At 41.6% G+C, this 17,948-nt stretch overlaps 1 long non-coding RNA gene across 1 annotated transcript; it reads left to right on the top strand.

Moving 5' to 3' along the window:
• Window positions 1–1,040: 1,040 nt before the first annotated feature.
• Window positions 1,041–16,874, top strand: LOC137250257 (uncharacterized). Its single transcript, XR_010952882.1, has 3 exons — window positions 1,041–1,343; window positions 16,603–16,783; window positions 16,854–16,874. It is a non-coding gene; the product is annotated as an uncharacterized lncRNA (long non-coding RNA).
• Window positions 16,875–17,948: the final 1,074 nt, after the last annotated feature.

Genomic DNA, 17,948 nt, shown 5'->3' with positions numbered 1-17,948 from the left:
ACAAATGAATTGTTAGTATTTACGTTTTGTTTTGCTACCTGTTTCGTATAGATTCACAAAAAATTTGTAAACAAAACTCTGCTGTCATTCACAATAGGACATCTATCGGGCGTGTGGAAATCGCAACATGAAAGTTGATTTTTTACGAAACGTATGAAAATTGATTATAGGGGTGTAAGTGTGATATCTTTAGCATAGACGTCAAAATTCCAAAGTGTTTGGATCACCTGATTTGTAATCATTGTGTATTCATACAAGTGAACATTTTTTCTATGCCTCCATTGCCATATCTTCTTGTCAAATAATAGCTGACAGGGAGAACGGCTGTCGCGAATTGCCAGAGATTGGAAGAAAGGTTTATTTTTTGCTCGCGGTTATTAAATTGGAAGTGCATTAAATTGCTCATTTGTGTTTGAAATCAGCTTTTCTTTTAAATGTGTATACAGAAAATCAGACTACATATTAATATTTATTTCTAAAATCTGGTTAATAGATTAAATGCGACCAGCCAGTTAAGCAAACATGTTAAAATATGTAAATAATGCAAAACGCCAGTCGTCTACAAAAATGTTTGAAAACCCTATTGGAAAATGATTTAAGTAATCGAACAGCGATTGAACAGGTGATGTTGTTGTTGTTGTTGTAGCAATGAACAGGTGATCGAAGCTGTTTGCTATTGTGAACGTTTTTGTCAAACATTCGCCAATTGTATGAATTCACAATGTTTGTAATTGACTATCGGTGTCTCATTCTGTATCTCTTTCTATCAGCCGCTGAAGATAGGCGGCCCAATGCGCCGCCATATTGAACAACACCCTGTCAAAACGCTAAAAAGTAGCCATATTGAACATGCTGTCAGGCAGTTGACAGATGAGATATCACACTTAGTTTGATTCACAATGTGCGCCACCTTCTATAATTCCATAATGGTTGGGAATAATTGTGGTGATTTTTTCGGGTTGGATTTTATATAAGGTGCCACGATTTTCAAACTTTTGTTGATTTGTAGGGGTAAAAGGGGTCCTAAAAATCACAAAATTATCATCCGCAACTCTAGGAAATTCTTAGTTTATGAAATATAAGCGTTTAAAAATGTAAATTTCACCGAACAAACTTAATGCGTTCTGACCGATTTATTTAAAATACCGCACTTGGAATAAGTTCAAATCATTAAACTGAGTTATTTTAGCCACTACCGATGTTAACAACTAAGCCACAACGCGTTTTAATTTAATAATTAACGAAACTTAAAACAGAAAAAATACACCCGCGTCGACGAGTTCGTTTGTTTATTTTATAATCGAATTGTCATCTGCAACCGAAATAATATGGCAGACCTGAAGGTAAGAATATTATGGAAAGGGTTGGATTTTATATAAGGTGCCACGATTTTCAAACTTTTGTTGATTTGTAGGTGTAGAGGGGGTCATAAAAATCACAAAATTACCATCCGCAGCTCTAGGAAACTCTTAGTTTATGAAATATAAGCTTTTTAATTTCCAAATTTAGTAAAATTTCAACTTAAGTCCTGCACTTAAAATTCGGGTCGCACATGTCGATAGCGATATCAAAAGACGCGTATTTGCGTCAAGATTCAGAATCCGAAAGCAGAAACTACATTTTTTTTCTCGGTTAAAAGTTATTCGCGGAGAACCCGTCGGTACTATTGCGCTTTTTTCGTTGTTGCAATTAAACAAACGAAAACCAATGAAGGAGGTAAATAGTGTTGCCAGCTCCGCAACAATATCTTTTTAACTTGTAGAAGATTATAAGGTGGTGACACGTCGACATAAATGCAAACAAACATACACTATCGATGTATTTTGTTTTGTAATTCTCTGAATAATTTGAAATTAATGTATTTGGCAGCGATTTAGTTTAGCACCCCCCGAGTTCGGGGTTAAACTTGGTATCAAATGAAAGAGGGAGTTCTCCCGATCACAAATATATTTAACTTAAAGTGCGCAGACTTATAGTTTACGAGTTATTTGATGTTAAAGCTTGCAAATTTAGCAAATTTCTATAGCACTCTCACTTACAATTTGCACATCTTTCAAAACCTTTATGCTCATAAATATCTATATAAATTGGTAACGATACACTTAAATTTTATTTTAGTATATTTCACATATAATTCTTGCATTGTTTTTACTTAATTTAAATGTTTTTATTAAATAAATCGCGCTTTTGTATCAACATTCACATTTATGCATGTATATATTTTATCGATGACATTACAAAGCTGTGCTGCCACATCAACAAAGAAAAAACAAATATAAATATTAACGTGCCACCTTTCAGTTAATAAAGAAAAAGGAAAATATATATTTTTACTACTATGCGGAAGGACATCACCGTGGCGGTAGCCACGGTTATACCACACACCCGGACTTGGTATGGCGTAGCCCAGGGTTTTTTTTAAATAAGCGCGGCCGAAGGCCGCCTACGCGGAAAGGTGTTCTACGCAGAATTACTGTGCATGGCGCAGCCGGTGTTGGATCGGCTAACATAACAATAAACATAAGAGTTATAAGGTAATATGCGGAAGGACATCACTGTGGCGGTAGCCACGGTTATACCACACACCCGGACTTGGCATGGCGTAGCCCAGGGTTATTTTAAATAAGCGCGGCCGAAGGCCGCCTACGCGGAAAGGTGTTCTACGCAGAATTACTGTGCATGGCGCCGCCGGTGTTGGATCGGCTAACATAACAATAAACATAAGAGTTATAAGGTAATATGCGGAAGGACATCACCGTGGCGGTAGCCACGGTTATACCACACACCCGGACTTGGCATGGCGTAGCCCAGGGTTATTTTAAATAAGCGCGGCCGAAGGCCGCCTACGCGGAAAGGTGTTCTACGCAGAATTACTGTGCATGGCGCAGCCGGTGTTGGATCGGCTAACATAACAATATACATAAGAGTTATAAGGTAATATGCGGAAGGACATCACCGTGGCGGTAGCCACGGTTATACCACACACCCGGACTTGGCATGGCGTAGCCCAGGGTTATTTTAACTAAGCGCGGCCGAAGGACATCACCGTGGCGGTAGAAATTGAGCCGTTATAGATAGAACATTGGATCAAATTGTGAATGGTGCTAAACGGGGATGGCTATCTAATGCAAAAATATAATTTAGAAAATCTTGCGCAGTTCAAGAGATGGCGCCAAATCGGGTTTCGGGGTCATATGTGTACCGATAAACTCCATTTTTTCATTGAAGGGTTAATTATGGAACTCTCAATCAAATTGTCGTTTAATCTACAAATGGATACCCACATATTGCCAAAAAAAAAAATTTCCTATCCTGCTTGGTTCAAGAGATATGCACACTAATCGGTTTCTAATCAGCACTGATCGACTAACCCATCAGTGTGCGGTAGAAATTGAACCGGTATAGATAGAACATTGGATCAAATTGTGAATGGTGCTAAACGGGGATGGCTATCTAATGCAAAAATATAATTTAGAAAATCTTGCGCAGTTCAAGAGATATGGCTACAAATCGGGTTTCGGGGTCATATGTGTACAGATAAACTCCACTTTTTCATTGAAGGGTTAATTATGGAACTCTCAATCGAATTTTCGTTTAATCTACAAATGGATACCCACATATTGCCAAAAAAAAAAATGTCCTATCCTGCTTGGTTCAAGAGATATGCACACTAATCGGTTTCTAATCAGCACTGATCGACTAACCCATCAGTGTGCGGTAGAAATTGAGCCGTTATAGATAGAACATTGGATCAAATTGTGAATGGTGCTAAACGGGGATGGCTATCTAATGCAAAAATAAAATTTAGAAAATCTTGCGCAGTTCAAGAGATAAGGCTCCAAATCGGATTTCGGGGTCATATGTGTACCGATAAACTCCATTTTTTCATTGAAGGGTTAATTATGGAACTCTCAATCAAATTGTCGTTTAATCTACAAATGGATACCCACATATTGCCCCAAAAAAATTTTCCTATCCTGCTTGGTTCAAGAGATATGCACACTAATCGGTTTCTAATCAGCACTGATCGACTAACCCATCAGTGTGCGGTAGAAATTGAGCCGTTATAGATAGAACATTGGATCAAATTGTGAATGGTGCTAAACGGGGATGGCTATCTAATGCAAAAATAAAATTTAGAAAATCTCGCGTAGTTCAAGAGATATGGCTCCAAATCGGGTTTCGGGGTCATATGTGTACCGATAAACTGCATTTTTTCATTGAAGGGTTAATTATGGAACTCTTAATCAAATTGTCGTTTAATCTACAAATGGATACCCACATATTGCCCAAAAAAAAATTTCCTATCCTGCTTGGTTCAAGAGATATGCACACTAATCGGTTTCTAATCAGCACTGATCGACTAACCCATCAGTGTGCGGTAGAAATTGAGCCGTTATAGATAGAACATTGGATCAAATTGTGAATGGTTCTAAACGGGGATGGCTATCTAATGCAAAAATATAATTTAGAAAATCTTGCGCGGTTCAAGAGATATGGCGCCGAATCGGGTTTCGGGGTCATATGTGTACAGATAAACTCCATTTTTTCATTGAAGGGTTAATTATGGAACTCTCAATCAAATTGTCATTTAATCTACAAAAGGATACCTACATATTGCCCAAAAAAAAATTTCCTATCCTGCTTGGTTCAAGAGATATGCACACTAATCGGTTTTTAATCAGCACTGATCGACTAACCCATCAGTTTGCGGTAAAAATTGAACCGTTATAGATAGAACATTGGATCAAATTGTGAATGGTGCTAAACGGGGATGGCGTGAAACTTTAAAGCTTTCCATTTAAACTTGGCTATAGATGCGTCAATCTACAAGGCTCCGAGGAAACCCTTTTCTTTCCTAAAGTTAAAATTTGTGAGATTTCCCACTTCATGTACGAAACATAGAAAAATTTCCGCCTGCGGCGCTTTTCTTTTATAAAATTCAAATTTGTGAGGTTTTCCTATTTCATGTCCAAAAAATGCGACGCTTTTCTTTAATAAGCTTTAAATTCCAGATGTTTTCGATTTCATGTAAAAAAGCTAACAAAATCAATATGGTAAACAGAATGAAATGTATAAGCATTAGGTCTGGGACTTATGGCAGGATTTTGTAGCCTTTGACAGACATAGAGGGAGATTTGCAAATATGCTTTGGTTATTTCAAAGTGAAGTAAGTAAAGTTGTATTGTTTATTTTATGGCGGTGTCAAAGCGAAGTAGCGCAGAAAAAGCACTTATGTCAGTTGAAGTCGTACGCGAAGCCAATGGCAAAAATAGTTATACCGTACACATCGGGCACTATCAAATACTCGTTGATAGTTTAACGAATACACATGTATGCATTCCTTGTTTTCGTTTGTTTAATTTCAACAACGAAAAAAAAGCGATAATTGTACCGGCCGGTTTTTCGCTAATAACTTTAAAAATGTTAAAAAAAAAATAGTTTCCGCTAATGAATTCTGAATCTTGACGAAAATACGCGTCTTTGGATACTAGTTTCGACAAGTTCGACGCGAATTTTAAGTGCAAAACTTAAGTCGTAATATTACCAAATTTCGGTATTTAAAAGCTATTTTTTCATAAACCAAGAGTTTCCTAGAGTTGCGGATGATAATTTTGTGATTTTTAGGACTCCCCCCACCCCCCGAAAAAAAAAAAGTTGGAAAATCGTGGCACCTTATATAAAATATTCCCCATTTTTTCAAAGAAACTGATAGCCCCGACAAAAATAATTTTTAATACAGCATCATCCACTGACTGATGACTTGATTGCAGGTATTTGCAGGGAAATTATCACATCAGCGCCATGTAATATGCAAAAGTGGCCAACCTTCAACATTTGTTGATGAAAGAACAGAATTAAACGGACACATTAACATTCCGGTAATTCTGTACGACAGCAGCTAATACGCGTCCAAAAATATCGAGAGGGGTGTCAAAAGACTCGTATTGACATCGACAACAATAATCCGAAGGTCAAATATTTTGGCTCTGTCAAGATATATTTGCAAGGTTAGGTTGAGGTGGCTGCCCGAGGGCACACTTAGGCCAGTAGTATTAGGCCCGTTGTGATACCACGAAAATACACCGTTATCTTTCCTCTTCGGACCATTTTGAGGACCTGATGAAAGCTACCAGGTCCTTAATGGCATGCTCCACAACCTGGCTCAGATTATCTAGAAATTGAGCACCCAGAAAGCGCTGCCGTGCCCCGCTTAGTGCTGGACAGTTGTAGATGAGGTGAACCACCGTTTCCTCCTTTGTTGTTGTTGTTGTAGCGATAAGGTTGCTCCCCGAAGGCTTTGGCGAGTGTTATCGATGTGATGGTCCTTTTCCGGATACAGATCCGGTACGCTCCGGTAACACAGCACCATTAATGTGCTAACCCGACCATCTCGGGAACGATTTATATGGCCAGATTAAACTTTCAGGCCATCTTTCCCTCCCCACCCCCAAGTTCCATGAGTGCTTAGGGTCGCCAGAGCCTCCTCTGTTAGTAAAACGGGATTCGCCGGGGATAGGTGAGATTGACAATTGGGATTGGAGAAGCTGTATATTGCGATGGCAACCTGAAGAGTTACGCTATACAGCCTCTTGAATCTGGTATTTTAGTCGCCTCTTACGACAGGCATACCTACCGCGGGGTTCTTTAGAGCTCCTACAGCAACGACGATAAGGCGCTTCTAACCTTTCTGCGTGCCTGCCTATGAGGCAAAGACCAGTTAGTGCCCCAACAAGTGTGGAAATTGTATCCCTTCATAGGTTATACACCTGACGGGATCTTTTAGGATCCCATTTAGGCCAGGTTTCTTTCGATGTTCCACACCCCGGTAGCTTGCATGTGGACAGGGCATATCTAAGCGTTCTTGGTCAGGAATAACTTGCCTGGTTTTACCCTGTCTAGCGAGTTCATCTGCAATGCAGTTTCTCTCGATGTCCCTATGTCCAGGGACCCATGTGAGGTGTGCACGGTTCTGTTGAGCCATCTCTTGAAGAGATCGGCGACAGCTTAATGCTAGTTCAGAATTGAACGAGTAGGAGCCAAGAGATTTTATGACAGCTTGGCTGTCGCTGAAAATAAAAATTTCTTTGCCGACGGTGTGTGCCCCTATCCTAGCTGCGGCTTCCGTTATGACTGCAACTTCTGCCTGGAATACACTGCAGTGGTCGGGTAGTCTGAAGGAGAGCTGGAGCCGTCCGCTGCTGCTGTCAATAGCAAGGCACCTATCCGACTCCGTCCAGTCATTCCTGCTGGGGATCTTTATCTTAAAGTTGGTTTCCGCAACTGTTGTGGTCGCACAGCGGTCCGTGCTAGGAGGAAGAAAACTATATTTATTCAGTATACTTGTGTCCTGTGGTTTTGTTGTTCCAACACGACAACTCCCTTAGACGCAGGGCTGACGTTACCGCCGCTCGATACCCAGCTAGATCCAATGGAAGGATGTCAAGAATGAGCTGAAGAGCTTCGCTAGGCGTTCTTCTTAGAGCCCCGCTTTTGCTTATCATGCTGGATCTGTGGACTTTACCCAACAAGTTTAGGTTTGATGTCTTGCTCAAGGCTGGCCACCATGGGACTATCCCATACATTAGTATGGGTGGGAAAATCGCGGTATAAATCCATCTGCATATGTTGGGGGGAGTCCCAATTTTTGTCAATGGCTCTTTTACTCGTATATTATGCAATGTACGCTTCCTTTTGTCGCTGAATGACGGTGTCCTTCCAGTTCAGCTTCTTGTCTAAAACTACGCCTAGAAATTTGGCCTTATCTGCCAGGCTTAGGTGCACCCCATTTAGCTCTGCTAGGTCTAGCGATGGTATTTTGTACCGCTTGGTATATAAGACAAGCTCAACTTTATCGAAATTGACGGTACGCTATGGTACCTGCATCAAGTCGCATAAAGTTTGAGGGAACCTGCCTCTGTAGGCAATCGCTTGTTCATCAGTATATGCCACACCCTTCCCGCTCCCCAAACTAGTAGCTCTTAATAGCGAGTTTACCGTTAGGTTCCATAGTAGAGGGGAAAGGACACCACACTGGGGTATGCTCCTTGCGACAAATCGTGTTATATCAACCTTCCCCAGTGAGGAAAGCACTTTCCTTCCCTTGAGCAGTTGATCAATCAGTCCCATTAGGGGTCAAGAGGCTGCCTTATATTTGTGCAGATTTATCTGGAGCAACCTCAGCATGAGCTGTCCGTGTCCAAAGAGGTAATCGAAAGGGATGCGTGCTGTGCGTCGCCACGTTATACGTGCTCGAGAGCTTCCTAATTCAGGGCCAAAACGATCTGTCTCCTAGGTCCTACAGTGTCCTCGACCTGAATGACACTCCAGTCCTGCGTTGGGAGAGCTGGGTTCATGAGATGCAGCATCCTGAGAATTCTCTCAGGTTCTGCTGAAACCCATGCGCTAGCCTTTGGCCGAGCCGGAATGTCCGTCCAGTCGACGACCTCGATAATCGCCCGGGGATAGGCTTGTCCCAGCTTTGCGGCTGCTGCCTTGTACAGCGCAACAGACCTTGCGTCTTCGCAAGCGAGGACCTTGATCTGGCGGCGGCGGACTACCCGGAGACTCCATCAGCACGTCGAGAACGGCGTCTTTAGGGATTGCACCACGGTCATTCCCTCGGTCCAGGATTCCTCCCAAGTCGCTCTTCCCTCTAATCATGATAGCTCTTCCTACTACACTAGGGCGTATGGGTTCCCTTGGTGTTGTCCTTCCCCTTGTGGAGGAGGACGAAGATTCTTTTTGTTACTCATATTGTTCGTACGACCCCTTGCTAGACGATGCCAGCTTAGGGTCAATTTATTGGAAAGGGGAAAAAGTGTCGTCCACCGCGGCAGAGCCCCTTACCGCGGTAAGACCATTTCTACTCTCTGAGGCGGCCCGGTGTCAGAGAGGCTCCGTACAAATGCCATATTAACCTCCCGGCTGCAAACCATCCAATGGGCACGGTGCCGCATAACACCCTGGACTGGGAGGGAGCAGATCTTGGTCATCGCTCACCTTAGGACTAGGCCACCACAGTTATGCAGCCCATTTCTAAACGAAAATTCCGTGCGAGTTTTTTCCCTTCTCCCATTCCTCGCATTCTAAATAAAAATTCCTTGTGAGTTTTTTCACTTCTCCCTTTCCTCCTATTCTGAACAATGTTCGAAAAAGAGGAAACCGGTTATGGGAGAAAAGTAGGTATTATGATGTGAGGGAGAGGGAGATTTCTTTGCCATTTCATAGGAGTTTTTTTACTATTTAATTTAAGGGAATGCATCAAAATAGTTTAAGGAAATTGGTTCTTTTAAGAAAAAACACTTATTTGTACAAATTTGTGCTAAAATATGTATTTACATTCTACCACAATATCCTCACTGTTAATAAAACAACAACAACAACCATTATTATTTATTTTAAGTTGAAAAGTATATCATAAGCAACGGAAGAGCTCTTTGTATATTTGATGCAGCCATTCAGAAATTGCGCAAGGATTTTTTAAGAAGGCTTAAGTAGATTTTGGCATATGGCGAAAGGCGAACTCAACTCGACGTGGCCGCCAGAAAATTGCTTTGCAGAATGAAAGCAGGCAACTCCGGCGGATTTGTGTTATCCCGCCGCCTTCTTATGCTCCCCGGTTGATGTTGCTGTGGCACCAATTCATTACTCATTTCAGTGAATACCACATGAAATGCAATAATGTGCATTGTTTATACCTCATTTCTTAATTTCAAATAAATTCGTGTAATTTCTACCTTGGATGGTTAATAAAACAGCAGAAACGTTCGGATTAATTATCTTAATACTTTATTCTTCAGCCGTCAATCCAATAATAAACCGGAAGTTCACCATCTTCTCTTTTCTTCCTTTACAGTGATGTATTTTTGTTTATTCTATTACCCTACAAGGCGGTGGTGGTGTGGTTACCACACACACAATCACAATCGTTTCCTACGCCGATGACTGCACAATAATGGCCACAGGCCCAGGCCCAAAGATCGATGCGCTATGCAATAAAATAAACGGCTACCTCCCTGATCTCTCCAGTTTTTTCGCCTCGCGAAACCTGGCATTATCACCGACTAAATCTTCCGCGACCTTATTTACAACATGGAGGCCCCAAATGTCGACCATTTTGAACATCCACGTCGATGGCACTACGGTACCGACTGTCCGACACCCCAAAATCTTGGGTGTGACGTTTGATCAGGATCTACATTTTGGTGAGCACGCAGCCGCAATTGTTCCGAAAATCCAGAGCTGTAATAAAATCCTCAAATCCCTTGCTGGCAGTACCTGGGGAAAAGATAAAGAAACACTCATTACTACATACAAAGCAATTGGCCAGCCGTTTACTTGCTACGCGTCACCCATATGGTCGCCAAGCCTAAAAATTACCCACTGGAAGAAGCTACAGGCCTGCCAAAATACTGCTCTCAGAATCGCCACGGGCTGTCTTCTTATGTCCCCATAACACCATCTACATAATGAGGCGAGAATACACCCCATCAGGGAGAGAAATGAGATGCTAACCAAACAGAAACCTGGGCATCCAAACAGACATATCAATAGTTCCCGAGATGGTGGGGCTAGTACCACAATGGTGCTTGTTTATTTATTTAATTATTTATTAGTCTAAAAATTTAACAATTAATCAGACTAAGAACTAAAGACCGGAACGTAGATAGATAGATAATTTATTGAGGATTGCAAAGTGACTTGCACATCTCCTTCACAGCCTTCATCCTAGCCGACTTCCTTGATGAACCCCAGCAGTGTTCTTGGCTTGAGGGATTAAATGTGGGAATGCTCTGGCCATGGTGAGCCCATAAACTTAGCCCTACATCTTGAAATTGCGCCGCAATCTAGAAGGATATGGTCCACCGTCCGCTGATCCATCACAAAATCGGTATGTGTTGTTCGATATTATACCCAGCTTTTGCATGTGACTGTTCAGTCTACAGTGTCTAGTAAGAATAGCCGTTAGGGTTCTTAGGTTATCTTTTCGAGAGGCCTATTAATGCCCTATATCGAGTTGTGCTGTAACCCCCTAACAGTAAGTTAGATTGACTCAGGCCTGGCATATTGCGCCAATGTTCTCTCTTTTCCCTCCCTTCTGCTAATAAATGCCTCTGTGGGCCAACTGGCAGGAACGGCTCGGGATCGATGGGTTATGCAGTTGCTGCCTCTCTTTCCGTGTTGTCCGCCTGCGACCGATCACAAATTGTCATCAATGTCCTCTAACGGGAGTCCAAAGAAACTTTCTGTTTCAACAGGGGTGGACCATAATGAGAGGAGTGTTAGAGGCGTTTGTTCCACAATACAGTTAAAGAGATGGTTGGTGTCATGTGGGGACACATTACAAGCAGGACAATGTTTTGTATGTCTGGGTTGATTCTGGATAGGTAAGAGTTTAACCAGTTACGGTATCCAGATCGAAGTTGAGAGTGACTACTCGCGTTTCCCTAGGGAGAGTGCGTTCCTCCTCTGCTAGTTTTGTTCTTTGGGTACAGGAATCACCGGCTTAGAGGTCCGACGCCTGTTTGTGGAGTTCACTGAAGACATGCTTGTGTTTTTTAGCTTCATACGGCTGTGTTATCAGGTGCCGTATTTCCTCATAATGTAATGAGGTCGTGAACAACAAGAGCCACAAAAGATTTATAAAAGTTACGAGGACGCTGGATTTTGGAATCTAGCCCAGAGCAACCTGTCCGATGCAACCATCCCTTACACGTGAAACACTGACAAGAGTATTTATTTTTTTAATTTAATTTATTGATTATTACGGCTGTTTAGGCCTAAAACTTAAACTACTAAGTACAATTCATTGTTATAATCACTTATTTCTATTGAATATGCTGTTGGAATGCCATGTGATTCCGATCAGCATATTTACTGGCGTGACAAACGGACGAGTCTGGGAGCCAGTCATTTAAGAAAGGTTGGAAAGGACGCGTTTCCAATCCTCCAGTGCTCCCAGCTTAAGGCAAGAAAATTTGGAACTTATATTTTTCAAATATATTTGTATTTTAAGCTGTCAGAATGTATTGGTCTCCGATCAACACAGCTAAACCTGTCTTTGGATATTGGAAATTGAAAATAACGTGTACCCAATCACCCCTCCACTTTGTTTAGTAAAGCCGCTGTCGGAATGCATGAAGATTCCGATCAGCCCAGCTCAAAATATAATGGGAGGTTGAAAAGGACGTGTTTCCAATCCCCCTGCTCCAACTTTTGTTTGACCTTATTTTGGTTACACATCATATGATTTTATTGTTATATTAATGCTGTCGGAATGCGAGTGATTCCGATCAGCAACAGTAAATATAGGCTGAAAATACAGAATTCCAGCGAAATTAGCTGTTGGAACTGTCTTGGAGTTACAGGTGGCGACTGATTTTCTTTTCCTTAGGGCCGGGTGCAGTGTATTTTGCTGCTACCAATATTACCATTCCCTTTTCGCGCTCCAGTATCGGTATATCATGTAAAAAAATAAAAGAAAAAAAAACTTTATCTTATTGGAATGGTTTTACAATGCTCCAATAAACTTTTTTTAAAAGTATTGAAGTTATTACTACTTTTTATGTGATTAGGAAGTTCATTGAAATATTTCAGGCCCTAAAAAGATTATTTTCCGGCAAACGCAGCAAACCCATTTCTCAGTACTGGGGTCAGGAGAAGGACCCGGATTGGGGTCGATACCTTCCCGGAAGAGGAGAGTATGGCGCAGACCCGCTGCAAGGATCTGCTGGGAGGTTGGCAATTTGTGGAAGAGACGCAACAAATTAAACATTGAGTCCGCCTGCTGTTGTTGTTGTTGTTGTAGCGATAAGGTTGCTCCCCGAAGGCTTTGGGGAGTTTTATCGATGTGATGGTCCTTTGCCGGATACAGATCCGGTACGCTCCGGTACCACAGCACCATTAAGGTGCTAGCCCGACCATCTCGGGAACGATTTATGTGGCCACATTAAACCTTCAGGCCATCGCCTCCCTCCCACCCCCAAGTTCCATGAGGAGCTTGGGGTCGCCAGAGCCTCGTCTGTTAGTGAAACAGGATTCGCCGCGGATAGGTGAGGTTGACAATTGGGTTTGGAGAAGCTATATATTGCGCTGGCAACCTGAAGGGTTGCGCTACATACCCCTTGAATATGGTATTTGAGTCGCCTTTTACGACAGGCATACCTACCGCGGGTATATTCTGACCCCCTTACCCGCTGGGGGAGAGTCCGCCTGCTCATTACCCTCCACTCCCCTGTGGCCTAGGACCCAGGGCAACAGTACTACGTTGTGTGCTCCTATTGATTCAGCTTTTCTACGCACTGAAGGACCAGTGCTGACTTTATTTCGAACGCCGCAAATGCCTTTAGTAGGGACTGCTGTCTGACTGAGTATGGCAATTGTTTCATTGGGGTATCAGCGCTGAAGGTTCAGCTTAGCGCACTAACTTATGGCGAATACTTCCGCTTGGAAAATGCTCGGATGTGCTTTTGGAGGTACTGATAATTTGGCTCTGGGTCCGAAAACTCTGGCCCCAATCCCCTCTGGTGTCTTCGAGCCACCTATGTACCATACGATCTTGAGCAGACTAGTAATACATTGCACCCGCTTATACCTATACAGCCGTACCAAGAGACCGAGAAGCCCAATACATATTGGCACAACCGGAGCACTGCTGGACATCCATCCTATATGAAAGCTATGCATTCAAAAGTGTTTGTACCAGTGGCTGGTGCACACCGAACTGGACCAATGTATACTATATTGAGGCCTGCACAAATACCAAGCTATGTTTATGTAAATCAGGGATGCACCTTAACGTTAAGCTAATCGTTTATCAAAAAATTTCCACCGTTTCCGTTGAAACACTTCGAAATATTATCGATAAAGAAATTATCAAGATAAATTGTATCTCGTTTTTAACCGAAACGAAAAGCTTTCGTTAACGTTAAAAACGTTAACGAAAACGTGATACTTTATGTTTGAATTGTGCTGGCAATGCTATAGCCATGGTGAAGCCGTAAGGTGGCAACAACGAGCGCACATACACACACAAACTCTATGTAATTTGTTTGTGTAATTCGTTGGTGGTAATGTCAAAAATACTCTGAGAAATGTTCGTACTGTCAAAATTCATCAGAAACGTTGCAATCAGCTTGGCTAATGCCTTCACCTTTAATGACTCCGCCATCAATCAGCTTTGCCAGCATAGTTTGAAATTAATAATCAACATAAACGATTTGATTTCGTTTTGATATGGCAGAAAACGAAACGAAATCATTTCGTTAATTTGACGATCTTAACGTTAATAAACGAAACGAAATGACTTCGTTTCGTTTATTAACGTTGATTATCGTAACGAAATGATATCGTTTCGTTGGTTAAGCATGCCTGATGTAAATAATGTTTCTGCTAATGTCAATTTGCACGGTTGAGCACATACAGTACCTACGTTTATACAAGGTGGAACACCACACTACCTACATGGCGATGTAGCCACCGATCAGGTTGTTGTAAGAGATTAATTAAAATATGTTATTCATAAACACTGATTCTTATATTTTCATTATCATTAAACTGTAGACTAGACTCATGACGGGTATTCTTACTGGACACTGCCTTCTGGCGTCACATGCCTTTAAATTAGGCTTGGTCAGTGATAGCAGATGTAGGAAGTGCGGGTTGGAGGAGGAAACGATCGATTACGTTCTGTGCCCGTGCCCTGCGCTTGCCGGGCTAAGACTCCAGCTGACAGCTGTCAGATCTAGAAGCAGCAAGTGGCTTAAGTTCTAGGAAGCCGCTAACCCACTGGAGCCATGAGAAGCGTGAGTGCACTTTGGGTGTCCCAAGACAAATTCCGTACCTGCTCCGAATAAATTGTAGCTATCTAAGCGAAAAAGTACTCCCTTTTGATACAGATGAGGGACTAAGAAAGCACAACACCACGGGCGGTGTCCCTCAGGGATCTGTTCTAGGTCCAATTCTTTGGAATGCGATGTATGGCGGGGTGCTACAAATCGACCTTCCCGGAGGCACGGAAATTGTCGGCTATGCAGATGATATTGCCGTAGTAGCAGTCGCCAAGAAACTTGATCTGCTCAAAGCATTATGTAATGACGCCGTGGGAAGAATAAACGAATGGTTGAACACGGGGCTGGAGATGGCTAGCAATAAGACAGAAGTGGTTCTGATGAGCTCAAAGCGGACTGTGGATGAGTTGGTCCCAACCATAGGAGATTATCAAATACATTCAAAGCCCTCCTTGAAATATCTAGGGAGTAATCATTGACTCAAAACTAACTTTTAGGGAGCACTTCAGGGCGGTGGGTGAGAAAGTTTCTAGAGTTAGTGGAACCCTAACGCGAATAATGCCCAACATCGGCGGCCCAAGCGAAGCTACCCGTCAGCTATTATCCAAAGTAACCAGCTCTATAATATTATATGCGGCGCCAGTATGGCACAGAATGGTCCACCAAAAAGTTATACTAGCAGCCTACCGCATTACTGCTATACGAATAGCATGTGCTGTTCCCACGACGCGATCCATGTTTTATCCAGGAAAATCCCAGTAGATCTACTCTCAGGTGAAATGGCCGATCTGTATGGCATTAGATTCAGCCGACCATCTCAAGATGCTAAGAAAAGCGCAAGGTCACGAACAATAGTTAGGTGGCAAGAACGGTGGGAAGATTCGAGAAAAGAGCGCTGGACCTTCATGCTAGTCCGGAATATAGCGTAATGGTACAAGCAAAAACAAGGCGAACTAAATTACCATCTCACACAGATATTGAGCGGGCACGGTGGCTTCAAGGAATATCCACATAAGCGTGGGGTAGAGGAGCATCCTTTCTGTCCAAGCTGTCCATCCGAATTGGAAAGCGCAGAACATGTAATGTTTCACTGCCCTCGTTTTCACGGCGAAAGACTGTCTGTAAACAGAGTTTTTGGAGAGGAACCTTCCATTAGGAATTTAGTTCCACGAATTTGCGGACAAATAGATTGTTGGATTGCTGTGAGCAAGATGGCCTTTATAGTAATGACGAAATTGATGCATGCCGAAAGGGAGCGCAGAGAAATGCGCATACGAAGTAGTGGCGACTAAATCGCCTTGGAGACAACCAAACGTTTATTTTCCTGTCCAAAACAGAACTGGTGCACGGCACTGCTGCTAAAGAAGGATGGCGTAGCCATATCAATTCGTTCCCGGGTTAGTCGGGGAAAGCAATTTTAGCATTAATTTTTCCTTTTCAATTTGAACATCCATTCAAGAACTTCGCATAATAGATTAAACAGTCAGCTGTATTTATTTGTTATTGTAGCACGTCTAATTAATTTACTCGTAACATAAATCAATTGTCCCTTGTTATAGTTTTATGTTCTCTATGAATGCAACAGCAAAGTATCTTTGGGTACCCCTGCCAACGGAAGATGCATAGGCATGGTGGAGGTTCATTTGAAGTTACTTTACCAGGTCCTGATTCTAGTTATCTGAAATTTCTCTTGTGCCTTTTGCCTCTCAGAAAAGAGCTATGTGTGGAGCCCTATTTATGGAACACTTTTCGGCTTATATTAAAAACTTTTAATCTATTCTTACTGATATGAGTTTCTTTTTCATTCTAGGTAATTTGATTTTGACGATGTGAGGATAGAAATATCCCAAATATTCCAGCTGTGGCTGTAAGAACATACATTTGCTCAAATTAGAAGAAAACTGCACGGTTGAGCACATCCAGTACCTACCTTTATACAAGGAGGAACACCACACTACTTTCACGGGGATGTAGCCACCGATAACATTGTTGTAAGAGCTTATTTTAAATATGTTATTCATAAACACGGATTCTAATATTTTGTTTTGGTTTTTACTTTAGAGTCAACCTGTTATATAAGCGCCTTCAGATGTAATAGTTACCGCGGACGCGGTCACAGGAGTCGTTCACTACGTGGGGATTACACTAATCAAGGACTTTCAATATCGGAAGGTTTTCCAGCACCATAACAACACCAACAATATGTGCAGTCACCCGAATAAATTGTACAACAAACGTTAACACCACATCATCAGCCAGCAACAACAACAACAATCGCAACAAGTTGAAACTTCTAAACAATTAATGACTAGTGAACCACCAACATATCCACAATATGCGCAAACATCAACACCAACTTATGTCGCCTACTTTGCAACACGGTGAAGATGGCCAAGGCCATTCTGATTCTAATACTGATAAAGGCGAACCATTGGCAAATTTAAAAACTCAAACAGACCACGAAAAATGTTAATGATGGTATTAATTCTAGTACGGATAGTGAATAATTTAAACCTAGGAAAAAAGCTAAACTTGATAAAAAACTTAACCGAAGATGACGATGTTTCTAATTCTAATACTAAGGAAGATGAACCTTTGACAAATATGAAGCTTACAACAGAGTTATCAAAAAACGACGATTATGATAATGATGTTGATGCAAAGTCCAATGTTGAAAATGATGAAAATTATGAAACAGAATCTGAAAATAGTATGAGTGTGGATTATAACCTGAAGCAAAACTGTCATATCCGGTACGACCAGAATTAGATGTTAAGAAAAGAGCCTACATAAAGAGGTTTAGTATATTTATGGAAAATTTATCATGAGACAATGCCCAATGTATGTATTTCAATTAAATTCAGCACATTGTTGGAAAAAGCATCTAAACTTTATGCATCGTGTAGAGAAACCAGAACATTTACAATGTAAATTTTGTGATATTCAAGCAGCTACACCAAGCTTCAACAAATTATTGGACCATGAGATTTCTCATATGCCCAATAGTCATTATTTAAAATGTAAATTATGCGATTGGAAGACGAAAATACATTCAAGTATGAATTTTCAATTACGTGTACAACACGCTGAAACAATTGATGTAACAACGAAAAGTTTAGAATTGACTGTTTGTCCATATTGTAATCACAATGGTAT

Source organism: Eurosta solidaginis, chromosome 4 (genome assembly GCF_040869045.1).
Source record: "Eurosta solidaginis isolate ZX-2024a chromosome 4, ASM4086904v1, whole genome shotgun sequence".
Lineage (NCBI taxonomy): Eukaryota > Metazoa > Arthropoda > Insecta > Diptera > Tephritidae > Eurosta > Eurosta solidaginis.
This window is presented reverse-complemented; position numbering and strand designations above follow the sequence as displayed.